The sequence below is a fragment of the Cimex lectularius genome, unplaced genomic scaffold (genome assembly GCF_000648675.2).
Source record: "Cimex lectularius strain Harlan isolate CLEC.00 unplaced genomic scaffold, Clec_2.1 scaffold153, whole genome shotgun sequence".
NCBI classification, from domain to species: Eukaryota; Metazoa; Arthropoda; class Insecta; order Hemiptera; family Cimicidae; genus Cimex; species Cimex lectularius.
Genome location: NW_019392833.1, coordinates 1116410 through 1132650, shown reverse-complemented (window position 1 = coordinate 1132650; position 16241 = coordinate 1116410). Strand labels below are relative to the sequence as shown.

Genomic DNA, 16241 nt, shown 5'->3' with positions numbered 1-16241 from the left:
ATAGTCGGTCCTAGTGATATCACCGCTGTGTCGTCTGCAAACGTTGCAATTTTTACTCCATCTATTTTCGGAAAATCACTGGTGTATAACAAGTAAAGCAGTGGACCTAATATGCTACCTTGTGGCACTCCTGCATTTATTGTTTTTAATTTTGAATATTGATCTTCTTGTTTGACTCTAAACAGTCTGTCAGTTAGGTAGGAACTGATAATATCGACATACTGCTTCGGTAGCATACCTTTTAGTTTATTGATGAGTCCTTCGTGCCAGACCTTGTCAAAAGATTGTGAGACATCAAGGAACATAGCAGAACAAATTTGTTTTTCTTCGAGAGATTTTTCTATTACGTCCGTTACTCGGTGAATTTGGTCTATTGTTGAGTGTCTTGTTCGGAATCCAAATTGGTGGTCAAGAATGATTTTTTTTCAACGATGTGTTTTATTCGTTTTAATAATTATTGTAAAATAAGGACGTTATAAAATAAAAAATATATTTTCATTTCAAAAGAAGTTTATAGATGTAATTATGTTGATGGGATCTTTCTAGGCATAAAAAGAGCATCTGACAGTTGATCAATCATTGTTTATTATTTATTGTGATATCATATTTATTATATTATATTAATTGTTTATAACAATAAATTTAAACATGTGGGGATTGTTGGTGTACCACTTAATCATACTTGTAACTGAAAGAAGAACCTAGATCACAAGAGTTGGAGCAGACTGTAGCTCTTCAATACCTGGCTCGGGAGTACCACAAGGTACCGTTTTGGGTCTATTGTTTTTTTCTTGTATACATAAATGACTTTTTTCGAAAAAATATTTGGAAAAATTGTGTGGATGATACTTGCTTAATTTAATCTGGGAATAGTATTGATAGTTTACTTGAACCTATCAACAATGGCTTGAAGTTGTTTTAATCATAGTTAAATTTAAATTTTCTACTTATAAACTTAAAAGTAACGTTTTGCATTTTTTACAAAATAAAGAATAGACATATGCGGTTTTATTTCATTTTTCATTCCTGTCAAGATGATGACGAATGTACTTGTTCACTTATTCCTTCTACACCTAGTATTAGGTACTTGGGTATAATATTAGATTCAAATTTAAAATTCAAATTACACATTGACTCCTCAAAATCCTGATTAGGAAAACCTTTGTGACCACAACGTAACATCTACTATAAGAAAAGTTTTGCAAAAATTCAGAGTTTTGAGAAATTTTATGAATATAGAATTGTTACTAACAATATATTTTTCAATTGCTCAGTCTAAAATATCGCTTATTATAAAATAATATAATTTTATTTCAAAACAAGTTGATAGATGCAATTAGGTTGATGAGTTCTTTCTAGGCATAATAAAAGCGTCTGATCATCGTTTGTTATAAAATTAATTTAAACAAGTGAGGATTATTGGTGTACCACTTATTCATATTTATAACTAGAAGAAGAACCTACGTTACAAGAGTTGGAGCAGTACCACTGTTACGTGGGGGGGGGTTACTAATGTATTAATATGAATGTTTCAATGTTTCATTAATCCTTTTGTCCTAACTCAAAATTCACTTTTAAAAATTATTTTATGCAAACCACATAGGTTGTGTTCTAAGAGACTATATTTTAAGATAATGAAAATGAAACAGATATTTCCTAAATGTTCATCTCTACATGTAAATAAATATAATTTTGATACTTTTGAATAGTATAATAAGTTCCTCATAAAATAAAATGAGATAGGGAGTTGGTGACCGAGTGGATCGAAGTCACGATAGCTCAAGTGGTTAGAGAGCGGCGTATTCAGCCAAAGGTCGTGGGTTCGAATCCCGCTCGTGACACTAACTTTTTCATTTGAACAAAATCTTACATAAAAAGATTGAAAGAAGTAATTAATCTAAGATATACTAAGATCAGTAAGTATAATTGATTTAATAAGTAAAACGAAATATAATTTCACTAACAGCTCTCCATGGCCACTTCACATGTGGCCGAGAATCGAATCCTGATTACACGACATTTGAAAAATGGCAAAAAGTAGGGAAAATTCGAAAGGTTGTAGGTGTCCGAGTGGATCGAAGTCATGATAGCTCAAGTGGTTAGAGCAGCGGCACATTGAGCCGAAGGTCGTAGGTTCGAATCCCGCTCGTGACACTAAATTTTTCATTTCAAACAATACCTTTCATACAGATTAACTGATTGAAAGAATTTATTTGGTCAATCGGACCACAAAATATAATGGATTTAATAAAATAAAACGTTAATCTGATGTTGCCCAGGATGAATACAGCATTTTTTTTTTCAATTTTTCTTTGAATGTTCCACTCTTTTTTTCTATTAATATAAAATAAATTTACTAAACCTTAAAATTTACGTACATATAAAAATTACATACTTCCAAAAATGTTATGTTCGCATTGTATATTCATTTCCCAGAAGTGTTAATATTAAATTACTTTTTATTTGGAGATCGTGAGATGCGGTCTGACGTGACGTAAGTCTTAGAAAAACATTTTCTTTACCGTGCCAACGTTTCGATCTTTATTGAGATCATCTTCAGGGCTCAAAGTGTATGTTTTCTGTATAGATGTGTTATTACAACACGACATACAATAATGACTCATCTACACAGAAAACATACAGTTTGAGCCCTGATGATGATCTCAATAAACATCGAAACGTTGGCACGATAAATAAAATGTTTTTCTAAAACCTACGTCACACCAGACCGTATATCTCCAAATAGTCATTAACTAACGGTCAGTAAACACCACACATTAAATTATTTTTTATTATTCCATTCCTTTTTAGTTTTCTCTCTGTTTATTTTAAGGCTTTTATACTATTGATGAACATTACTTATAAACCCGCCGCCTGATAAACGCTCTGCTTTTTAGCGGTGTACCGAATTTTTCTATTCTTTTCTTATTTCTTGTAGAAAAATTTTGCCTTGCTAGTCCTCGCTGTGCTGGCCTGCCAGACGCTTTAGGTATTTAGTCTTCAATGGTCGATCAGTGTGTTCTTTGTCTATCATGTCTTTTTACAAATTTGTACCCAGATCCAACCCTAAAAATGAGAAAATACACTAATTTCCCCCACGTTTTATTATAATTTATCGCATTATTTGATGCGTTGTGTTTTTCTGTGTGTTTTTGACTGAAAAATTTGTCATTTCGTTACCACCTATCGTAAAAATATAAATTTTCGGACTGAACAGCTTGCCAGCCTTCATCGATAGACGTGCCGCGGTTTGTCTAGGGCTGACGGGGCCTCGTTAATTCCGCCCTAATGGATCCACGGTTGGGCAATTAATCTTTGGCGTAAGAACCGACGAGCAAATTTAATGAGGGAGGATAATACGGTAAGGCCACCCAGGAGAATCCCACTTCCGCAAGGGATTATCTTAGTAATCGTTAAATTAAATTTACAGAGAGCTACAGTTAAAAAGAAATGTAGAAATTAAGTCCATTTGTATTTCAAAGAAAAGGCAACCCCATTAGGTATCTTATCTGTATCTGTTGCTCCAGCAACAAAGTCCAGAATTAATTAATTTTAGTTTGTAACCGTACCCCTATTAAGAAACATGACTTTTAGTACCCTACTTTACCCCCTTTCAATACCCTACTTACAATTAATTAATCTTTTTTATGTAAGATATTGGTTGTAATGAAAAAGCTAGTGTCACGAGCAGGGTTTCGAACCCACGACCTTCGGGTCAATACGCCGCTGCTCTAACCACTCGTGACTTCGATCCATGCGGACACCAACTCCCCACCTAAACCTACCTTTCAAATTTTTCTTCATTTTTGCCATTTTTCAAATGTCAAGTGTCCGCGTGGATCGAAGTCACGATAGCTCAAGTGGTTAGAGCAGCGACGTTTTGAGCCGAAGGTCGTGGGTTCGAATGCCGCTCGTGACACTAGCTTTTTCATTTCAACCAATACCTTACATAAAAAAGATAAATTAGTTGAAAGGAGTTATTTCGGACTGAAACTACTAATAACTAAAAGCCGGACAATCGGACCACAGAATATAAGGGATTACACCCATTAATTGAACTTGATTTTATTTTTATTTTAAAACGTAACTTTATATCTAAAAAAGTTAACTCTTACGCCAAAATTATATGACAAAAATGTTATTTAAAAAAATTATATTTTTGCGCTATGCTGTCTTTTAATGACAATAAAACTTCAAGGTAATACCAATTAGAAGATTTTTACCTAAAATTAATATCTACTTAGGAAGAGCAAGTCTCTCTAGAAGTTTCGGATTTTTTAAAATAATTATTACCATCTCTACAAATATATACATTATGTAATGAGATACAATATCTATCATTTGCATATATCCTGAGAGGTGCAGCAACCATTGTTGATTTCCCAACTTTCTGAATACTTTTTTATGGACTATTCATAAGGAGATCCCAGGGCCAACTCCGCTTCACTCGTCTAACTGAGTAGTAGGAATAGGTAACGTTGGGCATGGACTGACATGACTTATGAACGAAATTAGACAATTACAAACTACAACTGTAGTTTTAAAAGTAGTGTATGATTTCAGTATATTTAGCCTTAATCAACCCAAAAGCAAGACAAGAAATGCTTGCAAAACATTAGATAAAACGAACAATCTATACGACACACAGAACAGTTAACAAAATAATATGTGAATTAATTAGTGTCCGAGTCAATCAGTGAATGATTCAGTATGTGTGTAGATAATTGGATCCGCTAACGGGTCAGTAAGTCAATCTACAAATTAAAATCTCAATCAGGGAATCAGTGAATTTCAATTTTTTTTAATTTTAAAATTTGTATGAATAAATGTTTTAGCTTTTCAAAAATGTTAAATAAAAATTCACTAGTTTCGTGGTCCTTTTGACCAATTAATATCTTTCAATTAATTAAGGTTTTTAGTTGAGAAAAAAGGGTCAGTGTCAGGATTCGAACCCACGATCTTCGCTGCTCTACCACTTGAACTATTGTGGCCTTTTTTTGTCATTTTTTAGGTATACTACTGAGACTCAAACAGATTAGACGACATTTGAAAAATGGCAAAAAGGAGGGAAAATTCAAAAGGTGGGGTTGTGATGAGAAGTTGGTGTCCAAGTGGATCGAGGTCACGATAGATCAAATGGTTAGAGCAGGGACGTATTGAGACGAAGGTCGTGGGTACGAATCCCGCTCGTGACACTGACTTTTTTATCTCAACTAAAAATCTTCATTAGTTAAATAAAAAATAAGCACATAGCATCCAAACCATATATAAAGGATTGGATTCACACCATTTTCACGTACATGGCAGACTAATGTAGCGAAGATAAGATAAGCGTATGAGAATGGACATTAGCAAATTAAATTTAAATTGTAAAAAGTTTGAAATTTTGAAGTTGAACTGGGCCTGAGGTACCCTGTATAATTTTTTCTTAAAAAAAGGTAAAAATTTGCAACTAGACTAAAAAATATTAAACACGTTTATTTTCTTTTTTATAGCGCCATTAACTCAAGAGAAATTCAACCGAGCAACCTAAAAAAGACACCCTGTGTATATTGGGTTAAGATTCCATATAGTATATCTCTCATTAATTCATCTAATTCATTAACAAATCAATCAGTAAATAAGTAAATATAAATTGGTCTGTTGATAAATCCATGAATCAATCAATTAGTGATAAATTCAATCAGTAGGAGAACAGGTCATTCCGGGAATTAATGAGTGACCGAGTTAGTGAAGTGAAAATCAGTGAGTGAATAAGTAAGATAAGTAGGTTAGTCAACGAGTCAGTAAGTCGCTCTATAAAAGAAAAAACTCACTCTGCGTACTCATGAGTGGGTAAATCAGAAAATCACGGATCACTCAGTTAGCGAACAAGTCGGTCAATGAATCATTCAGTGTATGACTGAAATAATTATTATTGTAATAATTAAATCAGTTAGTGAATAAGACAGCAAACTGAGGTACCACAAATCATGACGTTTTCCTTTCATTAGTTATGTACATACGTTTATTTACTTTAAAAACATTGTTTATACACTAACGTGTTTCTTTTAATTTAAGGGAAGTGCATCAAATGTGCCATCTCGTAAAAATTATTTGTTTTTCAAAAAACATGGAATGTTATCAATCATAAAAGCGTTGAATTATTATAATTACCTCATTATTACCACGGTAAGAAATGCTACGTATTTCACGTACAGCAAATATCACATCTCATATCTATGTCAATTAATATGTATTTCCATTTTTTTAAATTGTTTTGTTATTATTTAGATTATTGTTATCAAACAGATTACACGACATTTGAAAAATGACAAAAAGGAGGGAAAATTCAAAGGTGGGGTTTAGATGGGAAGTTAGCGTCCGAGTGGATCGAAGTCACGATAGCTCAAGTGGTAGAGTAGCGGCGTATCTAGCCGAAGGTCGTGGGTTCGAATCCTGTTCGTGACACTAACTTTTTTATCTCAACTAAAAACCTTAATTAATTGAAGGATATTAATTGGTCAAGCGGGCCACGAAAACTAGTGAAGTTATTATTTATTTTCATTATAACTTTTCTAAAGATGGATTGGTTTGAGTATAATAAAACCGTATATGGTCTATGTTGTGTACGTGTATACCTTTTTTTTTTCAATACACTTCCAAGCTTGGATCAATAAATATTATATTTTTATGTCATATTTACTGCTGAGGGAGCAAGCTGATGCTGAAAATGGTAATTGATTCCCTGACATCGCGTGTCCTGCCACCCGCGCTCACAGTATATCGATAGGATCTCTACATATGAATGTTCTTAGCCGAACTAAAAATCGTCGAAGCAAAACAAAACGAGAAAATAAGGTTTATTTCCTCTAACTGTTGATAGTGCCTATGAAGAAATAATGGCAGGACATTTTAGGTACATATTTGACCACTTCATGGCTTCATATAGCGCTGGAAAGACTTTTACGACGCAGCCCTTTAACTGTTCGTTACCGGTTTTTACTACCTAGGACGGCAGTAAGCTTTTCTTTTGAAATGAGTTTATAAGCTCGTCCCTGTCGTCCTGTAATGTGTGATTAACCATCAAGTACTTTGAACCTTTGAAAAGCTTCATAAAATAATTGAAATTAAATATAACTGGAGAATACAAATATGAAAATATTGTTACATTTTCATCGAATTTTATAAAATAAAGTTTGTATTATAACGGTGACTAAAATCACGTCCTCAAAATGGGACTATATTCCCTCCATATATGGGTTATAGCTCACTATCCAGCTTTATACTTTTTAAGCTTCTGCCTCCATAGCCCTGTTAATGTTTCCTTAGTTATGTTTACTGGATTCAGCTTTCCTTTGCCCGTGAATAAAATCTTTTCCTTGTCAGGCATTTACAGTGACATAATTTGTACAGAGGTTTCTTCTTCTGGTCAGAACCATAGGCAGTTTATATGCCAGTCCTAATCATTTTAAGTGTCTGTTCAGTCGGCAATGTCCAGCTGACGTGCAATGATCCCGAGTTATGTTCCGCCTTGTTGAAAGCAGGTGTGTAGTATGTTCAGACGAGACTTTCTTATGTTTTTGTCTGTCTCAACGGGACCTCCCCAGGGAGTTGTAGCACACTCAATGTGGAACTACAGCGACGACGGGTGGTATAATGTGGTTGAGGCTCGAGACCCTGAAAAGTTCCACCTCGTGTCCTCATCCATACCCTTTTCTCAATCCAGGTCCCTTCATTCTATCCTGTGACCCCCTCCCAACCCTTGGTTACGAGGGGGCTGTCCGGGCGCAAAATAATGGTGTAGCCCAAAGGGCGTGGCAACCTCTCTAAAGCACAGGTTGTACTTGTGTCGGCCTCGGATCGGCATGGGCGGCGGGTGCCTTATCAGAGCCACACGAGGGTTAGGGTACCAATCCTACCCTGCATAGACGGGGGAGGGTGCATAACCATCTGAACTACGGGGTAACAGAAATGTTCCAAAATTCAGCCCCTGTTATAATGGGTATGGATTCGTAGTGGCACGTGGCGACGCCCCTGGCAGGAACTTAGAGAAGAGGCTGTCTTCTACCTGTGACCTTCGCACGAAACTTGCGTATGACCACCGTTATACACCCGGCCTCACGGGATACGGCGGATCGGACGGCAGCGTATAAGGGTTGAGGACGCTATGGTTATGCTGAAAAGTCCCTCGAATGCGTGTGTAGTGGTGGATGGGGACGGGTAGTGAATCGGTTGCTCCTCCTCGAGTATGCTTTGCGCGTAGGTGTAGGCTGAGCTCGATTGGAGGCTTGTACCGTAGGCGGTACTCCTCTAGGGGGTGGTTAGCTATTCCACTTTAAACAAAACCGCGGCCGGAGCGGATCCGGTAGTTTCTATGCTAAAGAAGCCCCAATACTCTGGGAGATTCCTTCTCTATCTAGGGAGTGCGCGGGAGACCGGGCTGGTGTATTTCGGCTTAGCCCTTTGCGCGCGGCATACGGTCTGATGCCCCTTCCGGGCTGAGCTGCATCTACATCAATGCTGCGGCAGTAACACCATTCTGTCGTATGTGGAGATGCGTCAGCTCTCATCTTGAGAATCAAAACGTCCGATAAGGCAGAATAGGCTAGGTGCGGACATTAAAGATCCTCATTGCCCTTTTTAGGACGACCGAGCATATGGGAAAGACTGTCTCTGTCCTAGGATGCTGTTCCACCAGGGAATTTTTATCATAATCCAGACGGCAATCCTTTCTTTTTTATGTCAGTTTGTATTTAACAGAAGGATTGTGATCTGTCTCTTTCGTTATCCTTCTGCCCTGACTGCCCTAGGACGCAATTAAAATACAGGTTGTTCTATGTAGGTGGTCTTACGTCAAGTGAGGCCAATAATTGGTGCTCACCTTGGTTATGAAAAAAGATCTTTTTTAAGAAGAACTGATTTGGCACGATGCTCGCGGGAAAACCGCAGAAAATTGGCCTTTAACAAACATTTTTAAACTTAAAAAGCGGCTGTGGTGCACTGTTTGGGATTTGAGCCGTCCATTAGGGACACCCTTGAATGTTAACCCTTTCTTCATGCTGGTTTTATAGAATAATAAACAAAAAGTTATTTTAATAAAGATAACGGAGAGTTTTGATAGAGTTTGTAAAACAACTACCCCTAAAAAATGTAAAGCTGAAAGATGTGCACATTTTAGTGGCAGGAACAACATTTTTTGTGTGTTTTTATTCGAAACGCAGGATGAAAAATTAAAATCAATTGGCCGACGAGTCCCATCGCTGGGGTTTTTACTGTGGCGGGCAGCCGTAAAAGTGGCGTAGAACGTAGAAAACATTCAGGAATGTTCAATTGTCTTCCTACGTTTTATGAGGAACAAGGGCCTGGAGATTTGTAGCTTCCATCTCCTAAGGTTACAGCCTCGCCCTCACCCTTAGCCGGAATGTTTCAAATTCCGCCTTATTTATGTAAACATCTTACCAGGAGGATCCGCCGTGAGGATACATGATGTAACCTGTACATATGCGATGCGAAGATACATTGCAACTTAAAGAGAGAGGGGGGACTGAGTGTGACTAGCCGGATAAATAGATAAACAGATTGATAGGATAGAAAGAAAGATACAGGGCATATATACCAATTTTCCAATGTCCAATTCACATCTTCGCGTACAAATTGAAGCCTGGGCATTTTCTGAGTTGAGTTAAGACGAGGTTCACGAGCCGGGTCCCCAGCCCTGAAGTTTTTTTCATTGAACCTTTTTCTTAAATGATCATTCGAAAATCGTGAGATGCGGCCTACAGGCGGAGAATTTCTGATGAAAAAAAAATTATATTACATATATAATGATTATTTGTAGATCGTGAGATGCGGTCTGGTGCGACATAGGTTTTAGAAAAACATTTTCTTTGTCGTGCCAACGTTTTGATATTTATTGAGAGCATCCTCAGGGCCTGGGATTTATAAACATTGTTTAAATTTTACAAATACATGTAGGATGTGAGAAAAAAAATGAATTTATACAATGCTAAAAATTTTAGATTATAGAAATATATACAATCAAATATTTGTACTCACATAAAGTGGTTGTTTTCATGTGTCATTCTTGTGTGTGTGCCAGCGAAATTTTGCAGTTGTATGTATATATATTAGATTTTGAAGGGGTGGGGAAGGAAGACGTTTTAGAAAGACATTTTTATATGAGGAAAAAATGGGTAATGGTTCGGCCTGATTATCCTTTCAGGATTATATAGACGGGGGTAATTAGGGAAAGGAAAGTCAAATTGTTGAAGAATTAGACTATGTAGAAATGTTTGATGTGTGGAATGTGATGATTGTTTTATATTTTGTATTATATGTTTGGTGATTAGTGACCGTTACTCGATGATTATTCGGAAATCGTGAGATGCGGTCTGGTGTGATGTAGGATTCAGAAAAATATTTTCTTTATCGTTTTAGGCAGCTATCTCGATTTCGAGAAATAGCGGTGATGATGAGTAATTTTACTCGCACTACTTCCGGATAGCTGCCTAAAACCCCTGTTACTAAAACTATCTTTTCCAAAAAGTTCCCGTATATATTAATTCAAAAGGGCGTACTGTACTTATTTTTTCGATAAAAGTTTAAATTTGTGGTGCTTAGTGATCGTTAGTCAATGGTTATTCGGAGATCGTGAGATGCGGTCTGGTTTGACGTAAGTTTTTAGAAAAACATTTTCTTTATCGTGCCAACGTTTCGATCTTTATTGAGATCATCTTCAGGGCCTGGGATTTACAAAGAATGTTTAAATTTAACAAATACATGTAGGATGTGAAAAATTTTTATACAATTTATACAATGCAAAAAATATTTTTATATTTTATATTTCTGCGTAATTGTGTGAGTGTTGAGAGTACCACAACACGCCACAATGGCACAATTACGCAGAAAAGAAACACTTTGAGTCAGTAGAAATACTTTGATTGAATATAAAAAACATTTTTTTGCATTGTATGAATTCACTTTTTTCCACATCCTACACGTATTTGTTAAATTTAAACAATGTTTGTAAATCCCAGGCCCTGAGGATGCTCTCAATAAAGATCGAAACATTGGCACGATAAAGAAAATGTTTTTCTGAAACCTACATCACGCCAGACCATCTCACGATTTCCTAATAAACATCGATTAACGGTCACTAATCACCACACACTTCTTCTTAAATTCCTGGAGGAAATTGAAACATTTCAGACTTGTCTTATCAAAGTTTTTGTTTAATTTCCCGTAATGCTCGTAAGCCTGATGACGGATAAAATCCATCGTCTCTCTCGTCTATCCTGTCCCGTTCTTCTTGTGTAGCTCTCTGAAGCGCGAAAGTACCCCTATTTTAGAATGATTTACACACAGTCACGTGGGGACTTCGCTCCTCTAATACTGTTATGACCCTGACACTGTCACTCACTCAAATGCCTGAATGGAGCTATTGAAAATGGTTTAAAAATATGAATAGAATCAAATGAAGTCAACGAAGGAAAATGACGAGCGTAATGGTACTTTTTGTGCAAATGGGATTAATCTGTACAAAAGTTAACAGAGGAAGTAAATAAAGCTTTATTTGCTGTTTATTTTGGCCTCTAATTACCTGTAACTAATATTAAATGATAATGAATTTCATTTTAAGCTAAATAAATTCAGTTTGGCGTAAATTTATCCATAAGGGTATTTTCATGTAGATTTTTATCATCTCACACCATCCCCGATACGGATGTTTTAGTATCCGATATTATACTTAAGGCAAATTGGCTACAAGACTATTTAACTTGTATTAATAATTTACAATGTTAAAACATTATAATTTAATCTATTAGGTTTCGTGGTCCGATTGACATTGAATGAAATCCAGAAGGGTGTGGCTGTTTTGTCGGATACCCACAACACTGGTCACAGATTTAACAAGGATAACGTAAAGGGTGTGCATCGTGACAGGTAGAATGGAACTAGCACATTGCTTTTTATAAATATATGATAGATTTTACATATCAAAAATAAAATAAAGTGGATAGAATATTACATATGAACGATAATTAAAATATTCTAATGAGTTATTGATTGTTACTTTGTGTAATTATTAATAAGTGATATACAATATAAGCGTCATATTTTGTACCTATTAACGGTTTTAATTATAATCGTTTATGTGTGTTTCATTGACCTATGTAACTATTTCAATTAATTATGCTTTTTTATTTCTAAAGTCGGTTGAGATGAAAAAGTTAGTGTCCCACTCGTGATACTAACTTTTTCATCTCAACTAAGACTTTAGGTACAAAGTATAATTAATTGAAATTGGTTATATAGATTTTGATTGCTGTAGTTTGTAGTTATAGGTAAGACTGTATTGTATGGGAATAAGTTGGGGGGGGGGCTGTAAAATTTTATGGTCCAAATTACCATATAAATTCTTTTCAATTAATTAATCTTTAATTGAGGTTTTGGTTGGGATAAAAAATCAATGCCACGAGCGGGATTCGAACCCACGACCTTCGGCTAAATACGCTACAGCTCTACCACCTGAGCAATCGTGACTTCGATCCACTCGGACACTAACTTCCTATCTCAACCCCACCTTTTTGAATTTTCCATTCTTTTTGCCATTTTTCAAATGTGTAATCTATTGGATTCTCGGCGACAAATATGAAGAGAAGTATACTTCATTTTGCTTATTACATCTATTAGGTTTCGAGGTCCGATTTTTTCTAAAACAATACATGTAGGATGTGAGAAAAACACTTTGAATTTTTGAACACCAACACAATTTCGACTTCAACAATCCAAAAATATTACACTCAGAACAAAACAAACATAAACGTAACTTTCAGAAATGATTTACATCAACAGGGTTAAACACAGCATCAATTACAGAACAGACACATGTAAACTCAGCCGCAGCTACGCCAATATCATTAATCAAATTCAATATCGATAACATACATATATCATCATCACATCACACGAAACTAATAATACAACGGATTATTCGGAAATCATGAGATGCGGTCTGGTGTGATGTAGGTTTCAGAAAAATATTTTCTTTATCGTGCCAACGTTTCGATCTTTATTGAGATCTTGAGGGCTCAAAGTGTTTGTTTTCTGCGTGATTGTGCCATTCTTACGTGTCGTGTTGAGAGTGTCCATCTTGAGCCCTGAAGATGATCTCAATAAAGATCGAAACATTGGCACGATAAAGAAAATGTTTTTCTGAAACCTACATCACACCAGAACGCATCTCACGATTTCCGAATTATCATCGACTAACGGTCACTAATCACCATACATATAATACAACATATAAAACAATCATCACATTCCACACATCAAACATTTCTACATAGTCTAATTCTTCAACAATTTGGCTTTCCTTTCCCTAATTATCCCCGTCTATATAATCCTGCAAGGATAATCAGGCCAAACCATTACCCATTTTTTCCTCATATAAAAATGTCTTTCTATCAGGTCTTCCTTCCCCACCCTTTGAAAATCCAACATATATACACACAATACAGCAGTATCTCACTGGCACTCTCAACACGACACACAAGAATGACACATGAAAACAACCATTTTGAGTGAGTACAAATACTTTGATTTTATATATTTCTATAATCTAAAATTTTTAGCATTGTATAAACTCATTTTTTTCGCACATCCTACATGTATTTGTCAAATTTAAACAATGTTTATAAATCCCAGGCCCTGAAGATGATCTCAATAACGATCGAAACGTTGGCACAATAAAGAAAATGTTTTTCTGAAACCTACATCACACCTGACCGCATCTCACGATTTCTGAACAATCATCGACTAACGGTCACTAATCATCACACACTATCAATAAATTGGTGATAGATAGTATTCAAACATTGAAGTTTGACATACGAAAATATTTTCAAATTTATGTGCTAAATAAATGTCCATAAGAGCTCATAAAACGTTAAGTACACTGTAAATTAATTTTAACCTTTATTACCTTCTTTCGGATGCTTAATGTAGCGTAAATAATAAATATAGCCTCTAATGATAAGAAACATAGTGATGTTAACAAAATTAAAGCAGTAAGAACAATTATCAATTAGGCCGGTGTTTTTGTGTGTTTTCATTAAGTTAATTATTTGTTATAAGTATTTGTAAAATTTAAACAATGTTTATAAATTCCAGGCCCTGAAGATGATCTCAATAAAGATCGAAACGTTGGCACAATAAAGAAAATGTTTTTCTAAAACCTACGTCACACCAGACCGCATCTCGCGATCTCCAAATAATCATTATATATGTAATATAATTATTTTCATCAGAAATTCTCCGCCCGTAGGTGCCTGCTGTTTCTAACTCCTGTTTATCTATAATTACAATTCAAAGGGGAATATAATCGATATTTAGAAAAGGCCTACCGCTCTAGGGTATGCGATTTATTATCTCTGCTTAGCATTTGCCCGGGATGGAAGTTAGCATAATCCGGCGATTGTCCTCAGCCCTAATTATCCCGATAACTACCGAATCCACCCCTGAAATACACTCCCACTTCAGTCGTGACCGGGCTTCTTTTAATCTCCGAATTCAGGCCAGCTTATGAATATTTAAAAGAGGCGAAGTTCCACCCGCCGCTTATTTTCCCCGTACTGCTGATAAAATCCAACCGTGGACTTTGAAAAGTAGATACTACAATTAGATTTTTTTTGTTACATCCAGGCATTTCGTGTTTTTCTTAACTACTTTGTGAAACTTAAATTAATGAAGTTTGGCTACTATTTATTTTGTTTTAGAAATTAATTAACATAAATTACAATATGATATTATTGTATTAAAATTAACGTCAAAATTCAGAAAGGTCTCAAATCATCGCTTGATAAAATAAATGGAATGGGTTGAACAAAGATTCCACGACGATGCCAACAATCCACAATTTATTTTTAATTGTAGTGCCCTCGTGTTTAAATAATGAATGTTTGCGAATCGCTCTCTGCGGACTTCTTGGCTCAACTTTCAAACCCGGTTCCGATTAGCTTTATTTTCCCTTTTCATGATCCCTTGAATGGAATGTGGTACATCACTTAATCTAGTTACAAAATTTCATAAAAAGTATTTAACAATACTTTAGAATAGGTAGAATAAATAAAGTAGAATCATTTTGTACATGGAGAAGACAGAAGAATCATATTGTAAGACAATAAATACAGATCAGATCCCAGATCTAACGTGACGTCAGAAATTTTGTAGATGATCTTTCTAAGTAGAGGAAATGATAAAATGTTTGACGAGAGTATATACCCAAAAGTCTAACCTAGTTGCGTTCACCCATCGCTGGAAATTTTAAACGTCACAAATAGTCTGGTTGTGGCTTGGGTATCTGAAGTTGAACCCGTCAAATATTTCCAGAAAAATGGCTCGTAGGCGTCAAACTGGATAAAAGTTGAACAAATTCAAAACAAATCGGTGATTTGATTAAACGACTTTTGGGGCGAAACTTTCTAAAGTTTCTCGACAAGAGTTTTTCATTTTCACTCTTTAAGAAAAAAGGTTGTTACACCTATCACTTATCCGTCCAATTTGGTAGTATGAATAGTCACCTTTCTTGGTGTCGGCAAGTTACTCTCAATTAAAAAGGCTCTAAGTCCAGCCAAATCGATTGTCGTGTATATTCGGCACTATGTAATCCATCGAGATCTAAAAAACATGCGAAGTGGTGAAAGAAGTCTATGTGAAATTGTATCAACGCATAACTGACCACCCCAACACTATCTTCACTGATTTCGTCCAAACCGCCGACGCGTGAACTTAGAACGCTGAAAATGAGACATCATGCTGGCTTTGCTGTGTAAATGAATTTAGTTGAAAAAAAATTGAGGACAGCCATTGAAACCAAACCTAGAGACGAGCAAATTTTAGAAAACGTACTCCATTTAATATCATTTTTAGTGGTGTAACTGCTTTTTTAATTACCTTCTTTTAATATGAAGAAATTGATGAAGGAAAGGTAAAAATCGTGATTGACAGATTCGTAAAGTGGAAATAAAAGAATGTAAAAACTTAAGGAAATTTTGAATGAATGAACTAAAAACATTTTGAATCTTATAAATCTTTTATTCCGGGGAATAGTAATACAATATGGGCCAAAACCCGCGCAGGTGCCCCTTATGCAGAGAAATTGCTTATGCTCGGTTGCTCGATGTGTCCCATATACTGGAAACATGTCATACCTTGGCTCCCTACAGGGAGCGTATAGGCATGCCATCCAATCTGAAAAT

At 35.6% G+C, this 16241-nt stretch overlaps 1 protein-coding gene and 1 non-coding gene across 2 annotated transcripts in view; one reads left to right on the top strand and one right to left on the bottom strand.

Annotated features, from left to right (window-relative positions):
* The window catches only part of LOC112127489 (Kv channel-interacting protein 1-like), a 152108-nt gene that overhangs the window by 45928 nt on the left and 89939 nt on the right, over positions 1–16241 (bottom strand). The window lies entirely within an intron of this gene.
* Trnak-uuu lies at positions 3846–3919 on the top strand. The gene has a single exon. It is a non-coding gene; the product is annotated as a tRNA-Lys (tRNA).